The sequence below is a fragment of the Herpailurus yagouaroundi genome, unplaced genomic scaffold (genome assembly GCF_014898765.1).
Source record: "Herpailurus yagouaroundi ecotype Mexico unplaced genomic scaffold, PumYag 182, whole genome shotgun sequence".
In the NCBI taxonomy this organism is placed as follows: Eukaryota; Metazoa; Chordata; class Mammalia; order Carnivora; family Felidae; genus Herpailurus; species Herpailurus yagouaroundi.
Window position 1 is genome coordinate 23,662,110 of NW_024412413.1, and position 21,207 is coordinate 23,683,316.

The window sequence follows — 21,207 nt, forward strand, 5'->3', positions numbered from 1 at the left end:
GCATGATCATGCCCATCATCACCATTGCTCACGATTACATGTTCATCATTTCAGAGACAAAAGAAAACCTCCACGTTCTGCTGGCTTTTAGCACAAGGGGAGATTAAATACCATTTCATTATCTCAGCAATAGCCAATTTATTCATTATCATATGTAGAGTGCTTACTATGTGGCAAGCACTACAAGTATTAGACAAAGCAGAAGAATTTCCTCTCCTTGAATCTGGGGGGAGGGTAGGCAGTAAAGAAATTAAGAATATAATGTCTGGACTGATGAGTACTCTGGAGAAAACTAAAGGGAGGTAGAGAAATGCAGCGGGACCTTTAACTCTGTCCCCACGTTCACTGTGTTTGACAAAACAGCTCACTGCGGACCCTGCTTTTCCTCTGAAAGGAATTCTCAAGCTGACATTCTAGGTAACTGCCTCACTGAAATCTCAACCATTTGGCTGCAACAAAAATAATCCAGCATATGAACGCATCCAGATAGACATATGTACGCTGGTTTTCTAAAATGTAATGTGTATGTAATTTCCCGAATGGCTGGTTGTCACATCCATCTGGTCTTATTTCCATAGCACTTGAATGCACCACGAGGATATAAACCCTAAAAGCTAGAAAACAGAATTTAAATACCCAAACACATACGAGGTGTGTTTTCAAAAGCAGCAGACAAGCGAGCACTGTGGTGACTTCATTAACTTCTCAGCCACAGTTGAGAGTAGCTGAGACTAAGCATAAAGGCCACAGAACATAAAAGACATTCCACCGGCAGACCTCATTAAGTGGGCTTAAGACAAGCTTGACGAGCTAATGACAAAAATCTCATTTGGAATTTCTGGACATAAGAACCCAGAAAGAGTCCACATACACCAAAACTCTACCATGCCTGCAGTCTGAAAAGGCAACAACCCAGCATCAATTAGGTCCATGTAGTTCATTGATCAAAGCCCAGGGATGGACGCTGTCCTATTCAACCACACTGAATAGGAAATCGTGTTCTATGTGGCTGTAGGTTTGGACTCTGGTCCTATTTAAACCACACAGATGTTGTAGGTTCTCAAATTAACAGTGGTCTCTAGGGAGATGCTCATCAGGCTGTATGTACTGAACAACGGCATGGCTGGAATCTAGACACGACACGGTTCAGAAAACAGTTTTGCTATTGTTTTCCTTTTCTCTACAAGACCTTTCCTATTTCTAAATTCTGTCAGCACCTATGGAGTCTGACCATGTTAGACTGTACTTACTTAAATGCCATGTAGAAATCTCCAGTTGCCCTAAGTGTGTGGATTTCCACTCCAACTACTTTTACATCCCTTGAGCGGAGAAGCACTCACTTTCATGAAATGATAGCACCTGCGTGTGCCCCACACGGTGGGAAGCGCCTTATAATGATTGTTAACCCCATATTGATCTTATTATGATCAACTCAATTGTATAGATAAGCAAGCTGGAGATTCAAATAATTTGCCCCACCTCTAATTAGTGGAGAACCAATGATCTACACCCGGGTCATCTAATTTCACAGACCATATTTGCATTCCACTACCAATGCAAGGAGGAACTAATATTTGTTGAATGAATAAATGTAACACTTAATATCCTTAAAGTTAAAGGAGGCAGAATCTGCCACTTAAACTATATCCTGTTGTAATAGTAGGTATATAATAATGCGGTAGTTATTCAAGGTGAAGTTGTGTCTTATACTTTCTATATTCCTACAGTACCTTTTGCCATACCTCACAAATACAAAGTGTTTATAAGATATTTGTGGAATCAGTGAAATAATGTAACCCAACATAACACATAATAAATGATGATGACTGAAATGATTTTCCTTGGGTCATCTTCTGTTTCCTATTACCGGCTCCTTATATGAAGGAAGAATAGGTTTTTCGAACATCTGGCTCCCGGTGCTAATTTCTTAAGAAATCCTTAGACACACACCCATGTTTCGACCTCTGGGCTTTTGGCCAGGCCTAAGGGAGACCCAAATTCCTGGTCCCAGCTTTTCAAAATATGGCTCGCCTCATTTCCATATAAACCCTAGCAGTAACAATGAAAATAATAATCTTTAACTGTCGTGAACAATGCGATGAGTCAGAATTTCTTAATACATCTTTATCGAGGAGAAACAAATTCCACACCACCTGTCAAAACCTGGATAATGTCCTGGATTTCACAATATACTCATCCCTGGGCCCTATACTTAAATGTAGTAATATTTCATAGGACGTTGCTCTGTTAATATTGCATGGAGAAAACAGCATTACTAGCTTCTTTTTTCCAAACAGTCCACAAAAAGTCTCTGAACGTATTCTCCTATCTTCATTTCTTCCCTGACCTTCACTGTAGTAAGAGACACTGGGTAGGTCCCTTCACATCTCCGCATATCTCATTCATAAAGAAGAATGAAATGTCACTTGTCCTATCTCAGTACTGTGAAGATTACATATGATAATGTGTACAGAATAATTTTGGAGCATGAAATGCTACACAGCTGTAAGAAATTATTAGAAAAGAAGGAAGGTATATTCATGTACAACATACCTTGAAAAGCCAGATGTTTAATTTCATTCTTTCTACGTAAGTGATATGTGCATGTGTATGAACACATACGCACACGTATACACCTGGGACAAAATGGGCTTTTATATATACTGGTGGGAAATTTGAACCACTATACTGCCTAAGACTTTAAGAGTTAATGAATGCCACGTTAAGAAAATTTCTCTAATTATCTCTGTTGGTTTTTGATGCAGAGCCGTATTTTATAAAATAATTGTATCTATTATTTATAGAGTCAACTTGATGATTGGCATTGAGTTAAGGTGTTTATATACATCATGTGGTTTATTCATCGTAATACCACTTTAAGTAGGTATTATTATCTCTCTGTTGCATATGGGTAAACTAAGGCCCAAAAGAATTAAGAAGTGCCCCAAAGTCACACTGCTAAAGTGACAGAGGCCAAATCTACATTCAGGTCTCCCTATTTACAAAGCTTTGCTTACCAAGTCAAATCGTATTCATCTGAAATTTGCATTAATTCAAGTGTAGCATATGTTACACTTCTCAAAGAGCAAATTCAGATAAATTCTGTCCTTGTAAAGTGTTAGGGCTCCTTTGACCAAATATAAACTGATAAAAAATATGCAACTTTTTCAAAATATATCTTTAAAAGTTTTTCATGTATCTTCAGAGGGTTTATTACCTCTGGGTCAGGTAATATATAGTATCTTACAATGCAGGTTATGGAGAGTTATAAAAGGGGTTAATGGCCATGACTTTTACTCATTGGCACCCACAGTTCACTCAAGGTGTACCCTGAGTGCTCCTACTGTGTGCATACCATTTTTCATGTGATAGAAATATGTGAAGGTACAGGGGAAGGCTTAACAAAAAAGCCAAAGATATCCCTCAGGGAGTCTACAGTCTACCCTTTTGAAAAGAAACCAGCATACATGAAGCCATCAAAGAGTCAAATTAGTCTTTGAATACATTAGCAATACTTAGAAGTAATAAAACTAAATCAAAATTTCTTCAAAGGATTAAGTCTCTCAGCCTTTAACTCAGTCTGACCTGCTTCCCCCACATGCCAATTAGAGTTCAAAGAAAAGATTCATACACTTCATTTACAGATCTATTGAACCTTGGGCACAAGTGATAAATCCTTAATAAGTCAGAAAGATAGCTGTATTTATTCTTAAAATTAACTAATTTGCACACCAAGGTTAAGTGATTTGCCTAAAGACAATTCATTGGAATTTCTGATAAAACTCCATAACTCTATTTTACCTTTCACATCACTGACCTGTTTTCCTATTTTAAGGTTACTGTGTAGAAGGGCTGACATTTGCCAACAAAGATGATAGAAAAGATTCTGACACAAGACAAGTTCACATCTACACATGGAGACAAAAAGCCCACAACTTTTGGGTTGTGGATATCTAGGAAGTCTCTAGGAAATCTCATGGCGAGCAAAGAGTGCCCCAAACATCACTTGGAATAGAAGAGATGGCTGAACTTGGCAGGGAGGATTTTTCTTCTTTTATCTATGCTCTGAAAGAAGACTTATATTTATTTAGCAGTTGCTTTAGTGAACACAGCAGCACAAAAGTAAACGCACCCGACAATCAAACGGGTGGGTGGACTATAATGTCTACATTCATCTCTTCATTTAGGCGATTTTATGAATGAATGTACACACACGTGCATACACACACATTTTGGTTCTTTAACAGTGAACTCCCGAGACTATCCACAGAACATGGGGATACCTTTAACTACTACCTTTAACTACTGGGAAATACAATACTCCCAAGTTCTCAAGAAATAGAGACATTTAAAAAAATAAAGGAATTTTGCACTAAGCATTTTTGAAAAGACGAACGCTAGAATGACAAAGGCAAGACAATGATGAAGGTGATTTCTCAAAGCACACTATTAAATTACCATAATGATTATACACATTTTATTTTAAAAATACTGGGATTAGCTTCATTGATTACACAGCAAATAGCAATCATGCTACCATTGGTATTGATACAGAAAATGGAAGACTACCGGCCCAAGCAGGACTAGTCCCCTTTTCCACCGTGATTTAAGCTATTTCAAGCACTTCATGGTTTCCTGGGCCTTTTAATAGTACTTTAACATTTCTGGGGCCAAAAAGTAATGGGAGCAGAGTCATTTCCACAAATTCCTTATTTTTAGCATAGATTCCATTGTAATTTTGCTGGATCTAAACCTATCTTAGAGAACCCAAGTGACACAAAACTTTGGGAGTAGAAATTAGCATAATTGAAATAATTCAATTTTTGGTAATTATAACTCTCACTTACACCTAAATTAAATATGCCAAACTATAATTATGTTCAAATTTGCATCATGAAAATTATCCCCATTTTGCTCATGGCATCTTAAAATATCTAATAAGGGATCTTAAACTCTTAAGTCTGAGTCAAGAGGCCTTACTTTCACAGCCTTTGGGAAGAGGAGACTTATTATGTATTAAGCACAGTTATTCAGCCTCTTGGGAAAGGGAGGATGGGTCCATTATTCTTCACAATATGATGTGTAGGATTTGTACTCTAATCTTTGGGTACCTCTAAGTTACGTTGCCATTAAGGAGCGCTGAGTGCCACAGCAGACAGTGAAAGATTAATGCTTTCTTTGGAGAGAAACCTTAAGCAAAGCAGGTCATGCTTTAGGACACAGGTAATGGGAATCAAAGACACAGTAAAAGCTATAATACTTTAAAACTGGACACCTGAAAAGAAGTGCCGCTTTGCTATCCATTTTTAAATGATTGAAGATGAGACAACAGGAAGGCAATGAGAACTTACCTTTTAGCACTGCAACCCGCTCATTGCTTCTTAAGAATCGTATGATCAAGTTATTATTAGCAGTAGTTATTTGGGATGCAAAAAGAAAACACCTCCTAAAATGCTACTCACTGTAAGCTGTCTGTTTAACTAACATTCCTACTATTGGATTTCATTAAATTAATCAGTTGATGTGATCAAATTTGCAAGGTGGTTTATTTATCTTCATCTTTGGGACAGTAGGTGGATGTAATCTGGAAATACATTGGTCAAGAAATAGATGAGTCTGGATGAGCAGGGCTGGCACACTACCAAAGCACATGATGAGTTTCTTAACAAAAAAACCTTTGAATATATCTCCAGTTGAGTCAAATATTCACATTAATACTGGAATAAGGAGGAAGAACCCTGGCTGACATCCCATCTGTTCTTATGAATTAAATTTAGAAATCATATGTAATATAGACATTTCTGTCTGAATATCATAAAACCCTGACACATCCAGGCTTTCATTAGAAAGCTCCACGATGTGACTTGAATAACAATCTGTCTTAGCTAATTAGTATTTTCAGTTTAGCATATTCACTTCCAGACATATTGCTGTTTGCACATGGTAATTTAGGTAAACAGATACCATCCACAGCTGCATCAATTAACACTGCTAATCAAAACTGAATTCAGGTAATTAGGCACATTTATGCAAAAAAATGTGTAATTTTGGAGAAAAGCTAGATTCTTCAGTAATACGTCAATAAGTAAAAAATCTCCTTTTGCTTATGAAGATGAAGAATGAGGGGAGAGAAATCATCACTAACATATACATCATGCAGGCAGAGTAAAAATTCCTAAATTAAATCTCAAACTTTAATTGGCCTGTATTTTCAGAAATTGGATCATATTTTTCATAACTGTTTCTCTCCATGTTTCCACATAGTAAAGCTGATTCACATCCACCTAAGGGTTTAATCATCATCAAGCAGGACTCAAATGGTTAATGAATTGTCAAGTATTTATGTACTTAGAAGAGATGTTGGTCAAACTTGCTCTTCCATCTTGCTTAGCATCTCTTAGGGAGGATGCTCTCAGTAGGTCTTGTTTTCTTACACACTTTCATGTTCTCTGCTGCGAAGGACTTGGGCTGCAGTGAGAATCACAATAGCAATTTCTCATTTTCTTGTGAATGCTCTTATGCCACGGAGTCTACACAATCCCCTCTAGCTGCCTTTCATTCATTCCCCAAATGAATATTGCGAATCATTTTTCTGTCTTCCTATAAACATAAACCAATCTGATAACTTTGATTAGATTTTCTAGTCTGTTCAGAAAAACTAGTTCAGCGGTTGGGAAGTTATCAGTAACCAATTCAGGGTGGGAGGGAATTGGCAGGCTTAGAGTTAGAGCTAAAAGTAAAGGGAAAATTGGGTCATTTTCAACAGGATTCTATAGTAGATATGGAATCTATCTATCATCTATCTGTCTACTATCTATCTATCTATCTACCTACCTACCTACCTACCTTTCTATCTACCTATCTCAATTTCACCTTTCTCTTTTCTAACTTTGAACCTTAGACTTCTTTCTTAATGCAGACACCAGGACCTTATAATACAGTACTGAGTTCAGTGTTCCTAGCTTTATTTTAATGGTAATAGTCGCAATCTAGTTTAACAAACATTTCCTCAGTACCTACTGTGCTTCAGGCAGGCTTCGAGGCCCTGTGGGCGGATACAGAGATGGCTTTAGACCTATCACACTCCTCTGAGCCAAACTCTGAGAGTTCACAGACCAAAAGAATCATCTTTTAAAAAGGGGACCAAATCTCCAACTGAAAATATATCTCTCCATTCCAAACTTTTAGAACCTCCTATGCTAATTTTGCAAAGGTTTACTTTTTGTTTAACCCGTGATAATTTTTTGTTCTCATAATAAATCAGGAAACGAGAACTAAGATGGGTTTTGCAAGTAGTGTGATGTCTTTCTCTCATATTTCAGTAACCTCACACAACTTGTGTTTTATATATATATATATATATATATAATATACATACATATTTATATTTATATAAATATGTGTATATATTTACATACATACATATATATTTACATACATACATATACGTATATATTTATCAAAAAGATTTTTTCCACATACTTCCTTAAGCTCATTTGGCATAAACGACTGGACAATTCCTTATGGAATAGAAATCTGACAGACTCTGCTCATATCTGGTTTCGAGAGCAGGGATAATAAAACATGGAGGCACATTTATCATTGGTTGTCTTCCACCAATGAAAGTGTATGAGGTGAGAAGGGGTACCTCTGACTTCGACTCTGTTAACAGAATTACTTACAAACTTCAAGTGAAAGATATGTAAATACAAACATTTTAAAGACAATTTTTTTTAAAGCCTAACGGCTGACTTTAAATGAACTAAATGATTAATATTTGGGGAGGATAATTTTTAGTCTCCACAAAATGAGCTAAATGAAGTTTATTGCATGGATGTGCCTGTGAATAATCTATGTCATTCTAAAGCACCTCTTCTCTTACTTCCTTAGGAGTGAAGCAGGGGAGAATAAATTCTTTCCCCGTAGTCCCTGCAACTTAGCAAATCCTTCTGTCTGAGGAAAGAGTTTAAATTCATCTAAAACTCCCACGATCACAGTCCCCAAGTCTGTAGCAAAGTGGAATGCGATGGATATGGCAACACCTGCTCTGGCAAAGAAGGCCTTGAAGTATGGCGCCAACTTTCAACCTAGGCAAATCCTTCTCCACCCCCAGCCTTGGTTACTGGTCCATAAAACATGGCTCACGGACCCACCTCACTGGGTTGGAGGGCATGCCTGGCACGTAGGAGGGGGTGCTCAAATAATGCTTGCTGAAACCCAATACAGAGTAGTGATGGCCCCAGAAATACTAATGCTAGAGGCATTCCAGTCAGAGTTATTTTATCAAGCAGCTCTCCATGTTCCAGAGTCATATGGAGAGGTGGTGTCAATACAAATAGCATGGAATGCATCACCAGGCCATGTGCCGCCACACTACATTTGGTAGTCTTCCAATTCGCCTGAACACGAATGCTACAAAACTTTCACAATTAGCCGGAAAGTCAGCATCGGAGCGCTTACTGCTTCTAGAGCATCTCTATTATTTTGTCACACAAATCACCAGAAAAAAAATCATCTGACCAACATTAGCCGACTTATTTTATGCTAGAAGTACTCTCTGTTAGGGAGAATAACATTTTGAAAACTTCATACGTGACTCCTTCGTGGTGGACTGTTAGTGATTTTAAAACCCTTGAAAATCCTCGCATTTGCCACTTGTCATGTCTCTTGAGCCCGGCACCATAAAAATGCTCCCAGTAGGTCTACTGTAAATTTTTGTGGAATTGAATGAAATTGTTGACTCGTCAACAGTACAATATACAATGAGTAAAATGACACCACTGGTCACTCTCTGAACGGTCCCTTTTTTAAACAGAAGGACTCCCCCCCAAGAAAATAGCAAACAGATTAATTTTGCTTGTTAATGGTAAAGAATGATATTTTACAGCCACAAGAGAAAACGTCAGGTCTGGGATTAGGTGGATTGGAGGGGAACAGACTGCTAGAAACAAAGGCAACAAAGAAATAAAAATGCCTTCTAAATACACTGAAGCAAAACAAATGACTGGATTTGGGATTTAACAAAATATAATCTTATTTGCCTCTGCTCTTTCTGCACGTCTTTTCCTTGCACTACGACAATATGTATCTCGCCTTCTCGAGCCATGATTTTCTTTTATGGGAAAGATTGCTGGTAATGGATGGCAATGCGGGGATGTTATCAGTAGTTTGGCATATTCGGTTTTTATGTTTAGAGAACGTCGTTCTTACAACACATTTTAATGCCCCCAATTATTTTCATTCAGTTCTGGTAAGAGGTAAAACAAGAAGAATCAAATTAGAGGAGATTATTGAATTATAGCTGAAGAATTAATAGTGCTTATTTTAGAGATTTCGTTTAGCAGTTTATTTTTTTTAGTGAAAATTATCTCTAATAAGAAAGCGAGTATTATCACGGAACAATTAGATTTTTTTTTTTTTTAAAGTTTGACAATTGAATGTACCAAAGCCAAAGCTGATAATCTACACTTTATCAGGCAAGGTACAGAACAACATATTTGTTTACAATTTATGGTTGAATACTAGCCCCAAGATTAAGAATTAGGAAATTATCTTTATGACAAACAGATCTTAGCTAAACATATTATTAATCTATGCTGCAAGGTATTAGCCAGCTCTTTGGAGGATGCCAGAGTCACTTTGCTAGCTGAATTATCTGTCCCTCTATCGCAGGTTTTTCATCTTTGACTTTCTTCATAGGCCTGGAATAGAAGCCTATCTTTCAGGAAAAAATGTTAAAAGAGTACATGAAAAGCTTGTGCAAAAATAAACCATAGCACCTCAGGCTTCTTAATTTTTACACTATAATACTTGGGACTTTTCTACCTTGACACATTCAGAGTGAATGCTTTGATGAAAAGAGAGTAGTAAATTACATATAGAATGAAGAGAACCTGTATTATCATTTTAATAGTCCACAGACACATAAAAGGAAGATGTGTTCACTGTGTGGCGGGACTTAAAATATTCACCGACTGAGTAATAAAAAAATTTAACATGATATGAAAAATGGAAACAGTTTTTTTTTTTTTGAAGTGATTATGCATATGCAACTTTTCACAAACGTGTCTGAAAAACTTAACAAAGAAAAATAAAACCAAACCGTTTACGGGACTTTGTAAATAACTAGAGTTTGCCCCTCCTATAACATTTTTTAACAATAAAGACGCTGAAAGTATTTATAGACTGTCAGAGATCACAGGCAATAAAATTCTAGACACTGGGAACAATCAACTTTTACAAACAGCTTCATAAGCCACTGTACCGACAAAGCCCCCATTTTCAGGAGACATCATACAGATTCAACACGGATATAATACACAGTTTAGGTGATTGCCAGCAGATTAGAATAAAGATGTCACTGTTATTTACTCCTAACCTTTGCAGGATATTCCTAGATTGGTTTTCTATCGAGAGCACGCATTTTCAGTGTGTGGTGATTGCCTTCAGGCTCCCTGCTTTTTCTGAGTGGTGGTTTTTGTGTTTGGATGGGGGAGCGATGCCTGGGACTCTGCCCACGTGCTCCCAATTATCTATACATTATTCCATACTCTCTGCCACTGGGATGCTCTCACCAGAGATCCTTCCAAAGCGGCATCCCATCCAGATGTGCACAAATGAACATTAGAATAGGACGTTTTATTATTATTATTATTATTATTATTATTATTATTTGAATGACATGCGACCTGCTCAATGTTTGCATTTAAATTGGCCAGAATAACTCAGCTCTGGCTTTTAATTTCAGAAGGGTTAATCACCCTAACAAAGGTCAATCAAACTTTAATCTTCAATAAAATTGCCACGGCCCCAATCACCTGCAGGACATTTATTATATTCCTATTTCCATGAGAAAGAACGCACTGCTTTCATTATGCATCGCTAATCTTCTAACTCTTTACATTAGCACATTTTACCAAAAATATTAATTCCTTTGAAACTCTGTCAAGAGTTCATTTCTACACATCTCAGGAGATAATCCTGTTTGAAAGAACGGGTGCATCAGCTGTGAACTACTTTCCTGGCCTCTTCTAATCCTCATAGACCTTCGCTACTCCAACTGAGTTCTTACAATAGTAAATCTCAATTACACAAAATATTATGGGGGTTTAGGTTAAAACAACATTATATTATTTTAGGAACTTAATCCTCCCTGTTGTCTGTGATTATGCCATTCATCTACTTGCTCCTATCCATACTGTTCACTGCATTCAAAAGTTATTGATTTGGAAGAAGCCAATGTTAACCATATTTGAATAGCAACAGAAGGACTTAAATTCATTAATTCACTCACTCGATAAATATATATTGAGTGCCTATTGCATACCAGATTCCAGGAGGGGAGAGATGAAAAGCCGAAGAAAGAAAGAAGAGTCTCTCTCATGAGAATAATATTCTCTTTTGAAAATGATGTCCAAAATACAATAAAACAGTATCTTAAACCTCCACTTTCAGCTTTTCTTGTCATCATTAAATTTTAGTGAAGATTGGAAACGTGTTAAGTCAAATTTTAACCAAAATTTCAACAAACAGGTTTTTCTATTATTTGGACACTGAACGGCTTTAGAATTCACAGTCCCATAAATGGCTTATTTTTTAAATTTGAGAATATGAAACTTGATTGCCACATTTTAAAATAAATACGTTCAGAGTAGCTAGTCTCCCATGACTAGGAATAAAGCCATGAGAAAGTTTAATTGGGTTTATTAACAATATGCATGCTGTGCACTAATTTGTTTCGAAAATGTTATTTCATTATGTTTAAAAACTTCTATCAACACACACAACAAATGGCGTTGGTAAAACACAGACACACACACACACACACACACACACACACACACATTCTTGCTTTATTTTTGCCATGATATAGTGGTCTGGATGAACACAGAGGGAAAGTAAAGGACCTCAGCGTAAGTCCCAATTATACTGGAAATTGATCACCTTGGTATTATAGTGGTGGTGTGACAGCATAAATAACCCAAACTTCACCTTCTGCGTATTTTTTGAGATACCTTCCTCTCTCTTTGTACTCAGAGGAAGCACACAGGCATGTACACAGAGGCACATGTGCTCCTCCCCATCAATATTCAAGTTCATTAATTAGGAATATGTGCTGGCTATAATTTGGGAAACTCCCCAGAGCCTGAATATTCAATCAGGCAAAGCAAATGACAGTGAAAAGAAAATACAGGTATAACAGTCAATGGCCAGACTGGCATTGAGGAATAGCACATCATTTTAAGAAATACTGGTCTTTCTAAATGTAAAAAGCCCCAATTACTTTGACAAAAGTCAAGACCTCAGCCTTCCTTCCCCTTGCTTTGAGCATCTCTTGCAACTGAAATAGAACCTCTTCATATTCTATAACTATGCTTGCTTTTTTTTCACTCCTATAACTAGGTTGACACAATAGAATAAAGCAGAGCAATGGCTTTTATTGTTGAGCAAAATAAATCCAATACTACACGATATACATGTTCAGTTGATATTTGTTAACAAATGGTTATTCTGAAAACTGATAAAGATTAGACACAACAACAGGCAAAACATTGCTTTATACTCCATTCTCTGTATCAAAAGCCATTTCATTATATTTCTGAATTTCCAGATCTGGAAAAAAAAATAACCCCAAAGCTTTCAGAGAACATGCCGTCAATGCTCAAGATAGATATGGATTTTTTTTTATGAATCATTTTGGTCACAAAACAAAGAAGAGCCCACAAGCCATCAAATGAAAATCTCAGTAAGAAAGCCCAGGTGTAGAATTATGGAAAACGAAACCAAAAACAAAACATACCTTTGGCTGAACAAGTGCACGATTTCTCATCTTGCCCATACAGCTTTGCCATTCCACCTTGAGCAAAAGTCAACTCCGTGTCCCTTGTGATCTTTGTGACAATGCCATCACATCACTGGCAAATTTTTCGATTAAACTTTGCAGATGTAGTAGCAACTTTGTTAATTATGATATTAGCCAGCTGGCGGGTACAATCAGTCAACCGCTGTAAGAAAGCCAGACAAAGAGACATCTAATCATTGCAACCAGAGCAGATAAATTTTGTTCCCTTCTCATACGTGTCACAGATTCTATCCTTTCTGACCCTCTCCTCAGCCATCGACTGTCAAATTTAGATTCTGCGAGCTCCCGGCTTCCCTTTATCCCTGCCTTAGATCTGAAACTCTTGGTTATCAGGAAGACACGCGTCACCAGCTGTCTTGGAGCAGGAAAGCAATCAGGTGAATACTACTTATTATCTTGCATTGCTTTCTGAGGAGTGACAAGATTGATTTGGGACCCAGAATACATTCAGATCTCAGACATGTAGTTCTTAGGGTTTTGAGTTCAAACAGTAGGGTATGTGCAAAGTTGCAACAGAGAGTACTTTAATCCCAATGTTAAGGATATGGGATATTAGAAATTTAAGGAGAATTTAAAAAATCTATCAGAGTTCCTTTTTCAGATGCCTTTGTATTTCCTTTTCCACCTCTGTGCTACCTTGGTAATGTCTACAGACAGACTGTTACCCCGCGGAGACAGCTTCACAGCAAAGTGGCCTTAAGTCAACCCATTGGAAACGGTATTCTGACATTATGAAATTGTCTCCATCTATCCCCTTTTCGTCAAGAAGAGTACTCTATAAATTCCCATTCCTGGAACTTATCCTCACATAAAAGTTGAAATCAAATTTATACACAAAAAGGTGAGAAACTAATTTGGGCATCACAGTTAAGAATAACTTATGCAACTTGAGACTGAGAGACAGACATTTTAACATTCTATTCAAAAATTTTCCTTCAAAAATATCAGTCTACTGAAATCATATAGAAGTGTGTATCTATGGATCCATCAGTTGATAGGTAGATATACACACACATGCATTAAGGAATTTACTGAAATTTAAATGTATATTGGTAGCACACATAATAACATTCCTACAAAATGACGTTACAATATTCTTTAAAGTGCAACATCCAGTTGACCAGTAAAAAGTTTGATCTGCATGGTGAGCCATTAAATCAATGTAATATTTATTAAATGATTATTTTTCCCCATTGAAATGTTTAAACATCAGTGAAGTAAAAACAGTTTGCACTGCAGACTTTAAAAAACAGTTATGGGGCACCTGGGCTGCTCGGTCACTTAGGTGTCTGACTTCAGCTCGGGTCATGGTCTCACGGGTTCGTGAGTTTGAGCCCTGCTTCAGAGAATCTCAGACTCTCTCTCTCTCTGACCCTCCCCACTTCTCAAAAATAAACAATAAAAAAAAGAGTACTATACAATACAACAATAAAATTATATTCATCAACAAACTAGTAGGTCTTTCTGGGATGGAAGAATTTGGTGAAAAATTAAAATGCAATTTTGAGTTGCATTTTAAATAGGAATTTTATACATTTGGTCCCCTAAAGGGACCAAAATGGTTCTCCACCTGTGAAAACTGCAGTTTAGTGTGCGGTATTAAAAATAATGTATGGATGTATCCTAAATTTACATTTTACTTTCACATGCGGATGTTCCAGTAACAGAAAGTCCAAAGTGCCTGCACTTGGTTTATTTAGCACAAAGTGCTGAAAATACAAATGTATCTGGGTGCAATCTAAGATATGTGCCACAGGGCTAAGGTGACGTAGGGATCCCCCAAACTATGAGAAAGATCGGTTCATTCTAGGAAGATAAATCCTACCAGAACAGAGATGAGAGAGGAAAATTGGGCTTCAGGAATTCTCAGAAATTATATCTACGTAAATATCTTTCTGAAAGGAAAATATTTTTTTGTCCTTCATGTCTGGGGCTGCAGTTAAGAAATATGGCAGAGTCCATGGAAGCAAAAGAACAAAGGAGTCGGAAATATCAGAGGATGAGCGTGTGTTGCAGCACAATCTCGACAACAACGACAACAACACAATCTTAGACATGACTTTCGTAATGCTCCATTAGGAAACGAGCTGGGCTTTCACCTTCCCCATCACAGACTCAGTGACCACCATGGGGCCTGACACATGGTAGTTTCTCAAGAAATACATGTCGATAAAGAATGAATACTTTTGTGGCACACACCATCCTCCTCAAAGCCCAACTGACACATTTTAACAAGTGATGCAAAAAAATCATTCTTTAGGCCTTATGTTACTGTATATCAATCGTCATATATACATTCAAAATCGTATCTTTAAAATACCAAATAAAACAGTCCATACCTACAGAGTTCAAGATACAAAAAAAAAAAAAAATTTTTCTTAAGATTCCATAATAAGTGTTTCAATAGTGCTCACTATCTGCTCCCGTGAAAATAATCCTAACTCAAAGTTAAAATGAGTCAAAAGCTTTTTTGCTCTTCGACTGAAAATAAGACCTTTTCTTTGGAAATCCAAAGAGGATAAAATATACTACTTACACAGAGTTTTTCATCTATAAAAGAAAATGAAAACAATCTAACATTCCCAAAGAGGGAGATTATTAAATCAATTAGGGCAATTACTTGTATGCAGTTATTATGTGAAAATGAAGATGACCAAGAAAACCATCTTCTTACCACTATAGTGAATGAAAAGAGCAAAATAGAGAATTGCACATATACTGATGACTGAGTACATTTGGACAAAGATTGGAAGGAGAAATACCCAAAAAGAAAATATGCGCTCCGCGGGGTTACAGCGTGTTTTCTTCTTACACAGAAGCTTGCTTTAACACCACTAGAATTGTTAATCTCAAAAAGTATGAACAAAAGGCCCCATCTGTAAAATGGGAACAACAAGAATAATACCCTCCTGAAAGAGCTTTGGTATTAAATCAGATAATGGGAATAAAACCTTCTGCATCTTTCGTCACCTGCAGTAAACACTTGTTAACATATCTTAGTTATTATCTTTACTATAACCACCATATAAATAATCCTGACACATCTATCTATACCGCATCTTTTATTTTTTCCTATGAAATATCACCAAAAAGTCACTGAATTAAATGATGCAATCTGGGGCGCCTGGGTGGCTCAGTCAGTGAAGTGTTCAACTTCCACTCATGTCATGACTCACAGTTCATGGGTTCAAGCCCCACACTGGGCTCTGTGCTGACAGCTCAGAGCCTGGAGCCAGCTTCGGATTCTGTGTCTCCCTCTCTCTCTCTCTCTCTGCCCCTCCCCCATGTGCTCATGCTTGCCCTCTCTCTCTCTCTCTCAAAAATAAATGAACATCAGGGGCATCAGTTGGTTAAGTATCCGACTTCAGCTCAGGTCATGATCTCACAGTTTGTGAGTTAGAGCCCCATGTTGGGCTTCGTGCTGACAGCTCAGAGACTGGAGTCTGCTTCAAATTCTGTGTCTCCCTCTGTCTTTGCCCTTCCCCTGCTTGCACTCTGTCTCTCTCTCCCTCCAAATAAATAAACATTTAAAAAAATTTTAATATAAAAAATGAACATTAAAAAAATAAATAAATGATGCAATCTGAAACAAGGAAAACTCACCAGGCATAGAAATGTAGCCTAGATGATAAAACTGGTTTATAAAATAATTTACAAAATAATGACAACATGTTGATTCAATAATTCTATACGTTACTCAATTCTCACCATGAGTGTAGTCACCACCTGTCACCATACAAATGAACATAACATTGTATGTCAAATATACATCAATAAAAAACTAATGGCAATAATAATAATGAACAAAGAAATGTGATCAGTTGCAAATTATATTTTGCATAAGACCTCTAAGACCGTTATTATTTTTAGAAGACCAAGAGGTCTTATAAAGACGGCTCCAGTTTCAACTTCTGACATGCCAGTAAAGAAGCAGGACTGCTGGAAAAACTGAAGTGGGAATAGGAGAAACTGACCTGGAGGAATTGACACACCTCCTAGAATCTCAGTGCTCTTCCTTTCATTTTTCCAACGTGGTACCTGCTGATTTCTGTTCCCCAAGGGCACAAATTCCAACTTAGAGCAGAATCAGAATCATCAGAGCTGCTCTCTCCCTGGGGCACGCCAGTGCCATACCTCCCAATGGGTTATTATACAAATGCATTGCATAGGTATGGACTTCTGCACAGATGGAAAACAGTCAGTGAGAACAAGGCAATCTAGCCTTGGAAACACTGTCCATGGAGAAGCATGTAGAAGTGGCCACTGTGGATCCACACAGACCACTAAATCCTATTCTGCTACAGGACGCTTTTATTCGTGTCCCATAAACTATCTTCCACTGGCCCTTGAAACTGCCCATCCTAATCCCTCTGATCACCTGAATATGTTTAAATTAAATCTCATACATATATTTATTTCATTTCTGCCTTCTGACCCACTGGATGTAGAATCAAATGCCTAATGTCCCTTCTCTGTTGTGCCATGGTCTCAGGCATCAGACAGCCTGCTTCCATTCCATTCCTGGCTCCCCGCTTACTGGCTCTGGGACTTTGGGCAAGTTATGAAATCTCATCAACACTCTTAAAAAAATAACACCACCTTGTAGTGCTATTGTGAAGATTAAATTATACATATCGGTTGCTTAGCACACAGTAGGTATTCAAAAATGCTCTGTCATTATTGAAGTCACGGTGAAATCATTGGGAAACAACACAGCTCGGTAAGGGGAGCAAGAGATCCACAATCAACCTCCTTGGGTGAATTTACATCCTGGTTTTCTTCCTTCGGTGATTACTAACAACAATGAAAACAGTAAGAATATTAATAACTTCCTCATGGAGTTATGAGAGTTAAATGACTACTATAAAGTACTTACCACATAGTAAATAATGTATGTAAGTATTATTATTATCCTGCCTATCATGCCAATTGGTTATTTCTTCCCCTTTGCTTAACTGTTGTAAAAATAAATCATAACTTAGAATGTTTAGACCTGAGGACACATACATTCATATGTGCTTGAAAATATGTACACAAGGGTCCTCAATGCAGCACTATTTCCAGTAGCAAAAGGCTGAGAAAGATCTAAAAAATCACCAAAGATAACTGGTTAAATAAGGTTATATCCATGCTGTGGAGGGCAAAGCAGCCATCAAAATGAACGAGGAAGTACTGGTATGAAATTATTTCCATGACACATCTTAAGGGAAGGAAGAATTGCACAGAACAGTGTATTGCACGTTATCATTTTGTTTAATAAAGATTTGCACATAATGTTTGTATATTTAGAGAATCTCTGAAAAAATACACAAGAAATCGCGAACAGTGATTTCAGTAAGGAATGTGGGGCTTGAGGGACAGGAATGGAAAAGTTCTCTTCACAGTACGGATCTTCCTCGATCTACAATGGAGTTACGTCTTGACAAACCCATCGCCAATTGAAAATACCGTAAGTCAAAAATGCCTTTAATACACTTCATCTACCAAACATCATAGCTTAGCCTCGCCTACCTTAACTGTGCTCAGAACACTCACACAAGCCTACTGTTGGGTAAAATCACCCAACGCAAAGCTTATTTTATAATAAAGTGTTGAATATCTCATGTAGTTTCCTGAATGCTGTACAGAAAGTGAAAAACGGAATGGCTGTATCGATAGAGAAGAGTTAAGGGTTGTAAGTGTGTCGGCTGTGCACCCTCAGTGGCTGCCTGGGAGCTGCTGGCCAGCATCATGAGAGGGGATTTTACCTTATTTCATTAGCCCAGGAGAAGATAAAAATTCAGAATTCAAAATACTGTTTTTTAACATCAAAGAATTGTAAGCTGAACCACTGTAAGTCAGGGACTGTCTATATATTCTTTGCTACTGTATGAGTTTGTGTTATACATATGTAGCTCTCTTTTAAAAACATTAACAAATTTAACAACTTAAAAAAGTCATTATCCCTACTTGAATGTGCAGTCTATTTTAGTTTCTTTATAAAAAAGAGACACCCTTCATTTCCCACGCTAGTAGGCACAATTCACCAGCTTATGTCTGCCCAGTTGATCTGCAGGACACAGAGTGCTGGTTTTTGGGGTGTGTGTGTGTGTGTGTGTGTTTTAAGATTTTACTTTTAAGTAATCTCTATACTCAATGTGGGGCTCAAACTTAGAACCCTGAGATCAAGAGCTGCACACTCCAGTGACTGACAGCCAGGTTCCCCCATAGCGTTGTTTGCACCATAGCATGACCTTTCCCTTCCAACTCTCCTTTCCATGCTATTTTCAATAGCATTTGTTGTAGGAGTGGATTTTCCCCACCCAATAACTGCCTAAATGTTAATATTCTTGCAGCCTCTCCTTTCTCAAAGGATGTCTTCCTTATCAAGGATTTAATTCAGCACATGAGAGACTAACTGCATTCCTACATTCTGGATGATTCTAGAATCATTTCAAGTCAGGAGTAGTCTTCATGTTACAAATGGACAAATGTTTGTCATCAGACAGGCAGTTCACTCTCAAGGCTAGGTTCCCTAGGTTGCCAGCAGAATGCTCAGAGCTAAGGGTTTCCAATGGGTCACAAGATGCAACATTACATATTCCTGGTATATAATAAATTCTACACTGATAACTTGAAAGTTTGGTATGGGCTTCAAATTTAAGACTGTTCTTGTCTTTTCAAATATGCAGATTTGAGGATTCATTGATAATTATAAATGTTATCTAAACAAACAGCAATTGATACCTTCATAGGAATCTTTCACGTGTCACGTTTTCTCCTTATATGGAACAAATAGTCTTTCCTACTTTTGAAAGGTGCAGCTACCAATCACAGATGTTAGCCATCAGAATGCTTGGCTTTGCAATGGCAAATGCATTGCAAAATGATAGGCAACCCGTGGCCTCTCCTGCCTGTCTGTAAAGCAGCATTGAACTCACAGTGGAAAGATGATGGCTAAACAGGTTAGTTGATACAGTAGACTCAATGGCCAGCACTTGGGAACCCTAATAATGGGTGTTTTCATCAGCAGCAACCTCATTGTCATCATCACTAATTTTAAACACCATTAGATGGCCAATTGCTGCACTAGGATATGAAAAACTGCTGGCTCTTTCCACTTGTGAATTTTTCTTTTCCAGAGTAAATCTTATCCATGAAATGAATACAGGTCCATACAGCGACTGGTAATACTCCTATGTCAGCACTTTTCAGACTTTCATGATCATGAAAATCGCTTAGGGATCTTGTTAAAATGTAGATTTTGATTCAGTAGATCTGGGCGGAGCCTGTCATGCCACATTTCTGACAGGATCTGGAGGGACCCTGCTGCTGCTGGCTGCTAGGTACCAGGGTTATGCACACCCTGAACTTTACACAGGGTAAGAACGACATGCTTGGTAATAAATGCAATGAATATTAAACTATATACTTATGTGTGCAACCAGGTAATGTTTCTTTCTTCTTTCTCTCAAGCTTATCTCTCTGCATTTGCATTTCTCATTCTTCAAACAAAATGCAGATACACAATAAAAGTACAACTAGTTTCCTCTCTATGCTGACCACAGGTGGATACAAGGCAAGAGGAAAAAATCAATGCTATCATTCATAAAGGAAGGGGCGCATTTACCAAAAAAAAAAAAATCTTTTAAGTGAAAAGGCAAAGATTTTCACCTTGAGATATTTAAAAGAGTGAGTGATAACTGTTATTTCCTTTCTTACCATAACCCAAGTCAATGTTTACATTCATTCTATTTGATCCAACAACAAAATAAGGTATTAACAAAATCTTTTTTTCTGTGATCTGTGTTGCTTCTCTTGTGTAACTAAATATTTACATCTGTTTCTTGAAACAACTACTTAAGGTAAACAGTTTAATCAGTAAGAATACTGTACCCTCATAAGCTGATATGGCCTAACTCTTAACAATTCTGGAAATATTTGCTAAGCTTTCATTATCATTTCTATTGCCATGACCTAGTTCCCTTGATATGCTTGAGGATAATGGGTGAAAAAAAATAATAGCATTTGAATATGGTAAAGTAATACTCTAAATTCTAAAACCCAGCATCCAGGCAAAAGCTAACTATGGGTTATATGATCCAACTCAATTTTGTTTTTGTTTTTTTCAGGCTTTTGTTGTTGTTGTCGTTTTCAAAAGTGAGATCCGTGGTAAGGAAATATTTACAACAGACCTAAGTACCACACACACTCAAGAATATTTTTGGCGAAAAAAAATGTGTTCATGAAACAATATTTATAACATACAGTGTACTCTGATAATTCTATTCTTTCTCTTACTTTATTTTATTATTATTCATTTTCAATGCTGGCTATGACCTACTAAGGTGATTTCATAGACCACT

General features: G+C 37.3%; 1 long non-coding RNA gene across 5 annotated transcripts in view; it reads right to left on the minus strand.

Annotated features, from left to right (window-relative positions):
* Positions 1-21,207, minus strand: part of LOC121040569 (uncharacterized) — a 100,231-nt gene that overhangs the window by 19,200 nt on the left and 59,824 nt on the right. For all 5 annotated transcript variants that reach the window (XR_005795358.1, XR_005795361.1, XR_005795359.1 and 2 more), the window contains one exon: positions 12,800-13,004. This is a non-coding gene — a long non-coding RNA (uncharacterized LOC121040569). The remainder of the gene's footprint in view (positions 1-12,799; positions 13,005-21,207) is intronic.